A 6,017-nucleotide genomic window follows, 5' to 3' on the forward strand; every position below is an offset into this window, starting at 1 on the left:
GTTCAGTCCACAGCCTCCCCCACTCCCTCAGGGGATTTTAGGGCGTAGGCTTTATGGATTAAAGGGCCAAGAAATGGCTATGTTCTGGTCAAGAGTGATTTATAAGCAAGGGATGTTGGGGGAGGGAGTGGGTCATCTAAATGAAATGCACCAGCATCTCACTGACCGACGGAGAGTCTGATGTGTTTTTTTTTTTTTTTTCAGGATAAGCTACTATTTTCAGAAGTTTCTAGAAGGGCTAAAAAAAGATGTGTGCTGGACTGAGACTTGGCTGCAAAGACTCTTCAGGGAGAGATGATTATTTTTTGCTTTCATTAAAAAAAAAAAAAATCCAACAACAGGTATTATTCCTCTGTGTAGGGCATACACACTGCTGTGTGCAAAGCTGAGATGGTGAGGCACCAGGCTGCAGGTTCAGTTATTCTGTGAAGCTGGATTTGCAGGTCACCATCCAGTACTCTGGACAGGGGGTCTGCTGGGCTAGTTAGTGGACACCCTTCCAGTTCTAAGAAGCCAGCAGAGGGAACAGCCATTTTAAGGTTGCCATGGGGCGGAAATGGCAATTCTTCCTCATGGGCTTTGCTGAAAATTACCAGGTCCTTTAGAATGCAGGAGCTTTCAGTGCTGCTGCAAGCCTGGAGCTGTCTTTTCTTTCTTTTTTTAAATCCACGTTCTCCTAAATAGCCCTTTCAAGAAAAATACAACCTAGAACTATGGCAGGTGAGGGCAGCTCCTTCTCTCCTCCCCTCCCCAAGAGCCTGGAACTCAGCAAAGTGAAAAGGAAAGCTTGTTTATAGAGAATTTGTTTCCCTTCATGGCTGGAGCCCTCCTCACAGTTCTGTTGACGGGCTGGGTGTGTAGACAGGGTCGTCAGGGAGCCTCAGGCGATATCCCCACCAAGCCGTGAACTTAGAGAAGGCAATTCGAATGATATGAAATGCAGTCTCTGCTTTTATTTGGTTACTTTCCTAGCCAGACACTAGATTTTCCAGCTTACCCCATTTTCTGGGGAGGGGATTTTCACTGCTATGGTTGTACTCGATCACAGCTCTCTGCTGCTTTAAGGCTGCATCTTCAAGACCACAGTGGGGACATGCTGACCACTGAGACACAGGCTAAGGGTCAGAGAATCCCTTTTTCGACCCTGACTAGCTTGTGACATTTACCCTGGAGGATCCAAACTCCAGATGCTGGGGTTTTGGGGCAATTTTTATTTCAATGAAGCCACACTGCTGAGAGAACTGGGCACCAAGGACCCTCCTAATGGAGCTTTACAGCCAAGTCCCTTGTACATATTCTCTTATATTATTAGAAACTGTGTATTTATCTAACCCCGGTTTCTTCTTGCACATCATTAATTTGAGTGCATTTCTCGACTGCCCCGATTTTTGACAAGGGGTTGTTTTTAATGCTTGTTTTTATATGAGATTTGACTTCTTGATGGACATTTGTATTAGGAAATTGAAGCATGATATATATGTATATATTGTCTCCACCGTCTCTCCTATTGCATTACTTGGATTGCATGAGATAGTGGGGTGGTGGTTTTTTTTTTTTTTTTTTAAATATTTCCACAGTGTGCAAAGTGCTGGCACCATCCCTCCCTCTCCTCCCCCTGCTCCTTTTCTCTGGCTGCCAAGGAGTCATTGATTTTGATTAGCTTCACTGCAGAGCGTCTGTGAAGAGAGGGAGGGAGGCTTTGAAATAAATTTTAAAAAAGACCTCATATCGGGTTTCAGCAGACAGCAGTGTGGGGTGTGTGTGTGTGTGTGTCCGTGCAAAGCAGAGGGAGGCCTCTGAGATCATCGTTTAGGTAGCTTGCTGCATAATGAGGTGTGGAGCAAACAGAAGGGCCTCCTCTTTCCTGGGAGCTCACAGAGGATGGGGTTCTGGGAGCCACGGATTGGAACCCCTTGGGACTTCAACAGTCCAAATAGAATCCATTCTGTCCTGGAAGCTTCTCTCCCTCCCCTCGGAGCAAATAAGATCTCTTCTCTCCTTTTCAAATTTGGGGTTCCATTGCATGGTCCTTTGGGCACAAATGTAGCCTGAGTAGCAGGTTTCTTTTGGGGGAGCCCGTGTGCCGCCTTGGCTGCTGTCCGTGGTCCTGAGCGGTGCATCCCCTAGAACCCACTTCCCATTTTGTTCCATTTTCCCAGGGATCCTGGAGACTTCTTTTCCACTTCCAGGTCTCATTTTTAAATTCTTTTCTATTTCGAGGGGGGGAAATGGGGTGGTTTACATGATACTGTCACAGAACAATGGAGCTGTGACTTTGGTGTCACAATTTATGTATCTGATCTAATGTACTCCTAGCTTTATTACCATGTTTCTGACAGTGACAAAGTATCACTTCCCCTCACTGGGAACCTGTGGAAGCCCCCCTCTGATACTGCACAAGTATCTTTCGGGACACTGGCTTGTCACCGTGGACCTGTTAAGTGCCCACTTGGTATCAGAAAGCTGCAGTGACCAGAATACAGGTTTTGTTCTTCTACACTGATACCGGTTCCTTTTCTGAAGGTCCCCTTACGTCCACCTGGGCCAATCACAGGGTCAGAAGCTGGTGTGCAGGGCGAGGGGGCAGGCCAGACACCCTGGCCTTCTCATGGGAGTTGACGCAGGGAGGGAGTTGATGTCAAAAGTGTCATTTTAAAGTGTAAACTGAAAGCTTATTTTTTAAAGTTTAATTCATTCAACACCTATTTATTGAGTACCTACAATGTGCCAGGTTGTCCTCTGGGAAGAGACTTACATATTGATCACGGAGGGGCAGACCCACTTACGTTCAACATCCCTTTCCGGTCTGGTTCATGGTCTTTGACAGATTTGTCAGGTCATCACCCCAAGCCTTGCTGGCTGATTGCTCTACAGTATTTATATTTACCGAGAGCTATACATACTATCATGAAGGCGATTCAAAGCTGATGACCTCAACTCATTCCCAACATGAAAAGACTGGTTCTTGCTGCTTCACACAGTAAAGAAAGCTGCCATGTATGCTTGCTCACCCCTCCCAAGTACTGTGCTAAGTTTCCCCCTTAGCTATTCCTTGCGCCTACTTTGGAAGACAGTGCTACTGTTGTTCTTATTATTCTTCCTGTTTTACAGTTGATGAAACTGAGGCTCAGAGAGGTTATGCAACTTAGCCTAAGCTGCAAAGAGTGATGTGGCTGAGCCAAGATCCAGTATGTGTGACTCCCCACCTCCAAGCCCAAAGGACCATCCTGCTATACTGGGTTCCTTCCTGAGTGCTGCTAGTTCAAAGGCAAGCACAGGCCTGGAGCTCAACAAGGAGCAGGGGAGCCTAACTAAGTGGCATTTGGGGACACTCCAGGACAGGCTGGATGGTTTAGCTGGGGATTTTATGTATTGTTCCTTGCCTTTTGTGTTCGTTTCTATAAGGTCCCTGGGACAAACAGGGCCTCTTCGACTTACTTACCAGGATCTGAGAAGTCATTCTCACCTCCTTTCTGTCCCCTTCCCCACTCGAACCCCCAATTCCTCCCCTCAAGGTTCTTTGCACTATTAGCGCCCAGGAGCCTGTGTGTGTGGCAGGGATGGCTGTGGGGCTCTTTGGAACCTCAGTGAGGCCTCTGACTCAGCTGGAGAGGCAATAAGCTTGGGGACATTCCGTTCTGGGTTCTGCCCTTGGTGGTTTGTTGTGCTCTTTTGTAAGAGGAATTTCATACCTTGGAGACACTTTGTACATATTTGTAATGACTTTATTAAAAAAAAAAAACTTGTTGTGTGCTTCCATCCAAAGGCCTTTGCGTTTTCATTTCCTTTTGGAAGGTTTGTCCCCAAAGACTATGGGAGGATCTGGCTGCACACACCAACCTTTCCAGGGACAGAAGGCACACACCCCCTCCTGTCTGTCGTGCTCTTGGGAGCACCCCAAGAGGAAGGATGGCTTGAGCAGCACACTTGGGTTAAGCAAGGTTAGGGGAACTTGCCCAGCAGTTCAAGGTGAGTGTACAGAAGCATCGTTTATGCGTGACAGCACATAAACAAGCAAATGAGCCTGCAGATGGATGTCTCCAACTATGGGCTAATGGACCACTCTGGGTGGGGTACTTTCACCTGAGTTTACCTGGTCTGAGTAGTACTAAGAGACCAAGTTCTAGTTTCTTCTTAAGAATGGTAAGGTTGGGAGTTCCTGTCGTGGCGCAGCGGTTAACGAATCTGACTAGGAACCTTGAGGTTGCAGGTTTGATTCCTGGCCTTGCTCAGTGGGTTAAAGACCCAGAGATGCCGTGAGCTGTGGTGTAGGTTGAAGATGCAGCTCGGATCCCACGTTGCTGTGGCTCTGGCGTAGGCTGGCGACTACAGCTGTGATTAGACCCCTAGCTTGGGAACCTCCATATGCTGCAGGAGCGGCCATAGAAAAAGCAAAAAAAAAAAAAAAAAGCATGGTAAGGTTGAGGACAGGTGGTTTTTCAAGAAAATAGATACTCTCTTCTTCCTTGGGGACTCACCCCTCCCCCACTCTTGGTCCATGTGACTTGGAAGGGTTGACTCCATCTCCCACCCACTTCTGTCCCCATGTCCAGAGTTCAACACCCAACCCAGGCCTGTCCAGCACTCTGAGTACCCAAAACTAAAGTGACTGGTTTGGGGACACACTAATGAGAGTCAACCTCAGGACGCCTGCTGGAGCTTTGGGGAAACAGGGGCTCTCTTTGATGGGGTTGGGAAGCTGGTAGAATAGAAGCATAGAGCTTCTGGGGGCCCTCTTCCCGCCACATGAGATCTGACTGCCCTAACATCAAACTGTCTCAAAAGAAAACAGAATAGAGGCACAGAGAGACATGATTTTAACATCCTCCCTGCAGCCCCTGAATCCAGCTGTACCTAAAGCTTATGTTGTCACATGGACCAAATAATGTCCTTTTATTTAAGCCATATTTGAGCTGGTTTTCGAATGCCTGCAACCAAAAAATTCTGCCTGATGATGCTTTTGTGGTTGGCTTCGTAATGTGGACCATGTTGACACCAATGGTCATCTAATTCTATTAATTTTCATTTTAACTATCCATCGTCCTCTGTTATCTGGGGAAACCCTTCTTGAATCAGCCCATACATCCTAGGTCCACTTGACCTATAGTTAACAGCCATAGTGGGCACTGTGGATGCTACTTTGAGATCCCTTTACCAGTTCTGGGAGCCATCTTGCCCCTTTGCATGCTCTGTGGCATCTAACACCTTCAGAGGCTTGGGGCCTCCTAATGGAGTGCCTCAGAGGTTCCCCCCGCCAGCCCGCCAGCCCACAATCGGCCCACAGCTAAGCCCACTGATGGGGTGGGAGCATAGAAACCTCAGGGTGGGACCAACTCCAAGATGCAGCTAATGCTCCAGAGCTCCCTGTGGGATCAAGCTGAGCTGGGACCTTCTCTCAAAGTCACCCTCTTGCTGGGCTTCACTCATTCCCTTACTGGTGTCTGGGAGCACTTCCTGAACAAATCATGTGCAATTCAACAGGATCCACTTTGGGAGGGGGGGCTGACATCAGATGACCACCTCCTGCATGCAGTGTGTCTTCAAACTTGTCCTAAAACAGGTCCACCTGGATTCAAGAGGTGAATGGAGACTCAAGACCACAGATAAAAGTTTCATGGACAGATTGTATTTATTGGCAGAATGGAACCTACGGGGACATTAAAAACACCAAAGGCAGCTCTGCTTGGCCCGTAGCAAAAGTACGAAAAGATTCCAGGACTTGCCTTACATTTCCTCTTATCCACCCCAAATCCTGGCTGCCTGGGAGTCTCCCAATACCTCTCACACACTCCCCTTAAGAAGGTGATGATCCTGTTACAGCTGCGTCCAAAGCTTGCTGTTTTATCTCTCATATTCATTATGCTCAAGATCTTTTACATTAGGAGGGCCATTCCTAAGAACTTCATGGAACAAACTTGAGTCAGTGAATCATAAAATATTAAGAGTAGGATTCTCTGATCTGACACCCAATTCTGCTTCTAACAAATGAATTGCAAAGCTAACAAGGGTAAAAGAGA

The sequence above is a fragment of the Phacochoerus africanus genome, chromosome 15 (assembly GCF_016906955.1).
Source record: "Phacochoerus africanus isolate WHEZ1 chromosome 15, ROS_Pafr_v1, whole genome shotgun sequence".
NCBI classification, from domain to species: domain Eukaryota; kingdom Metazoa; phylum Chordata; class Mammalia; order Artiodactyla; family Suidae; genus Phacochoerus; species Phacochoerus africanus.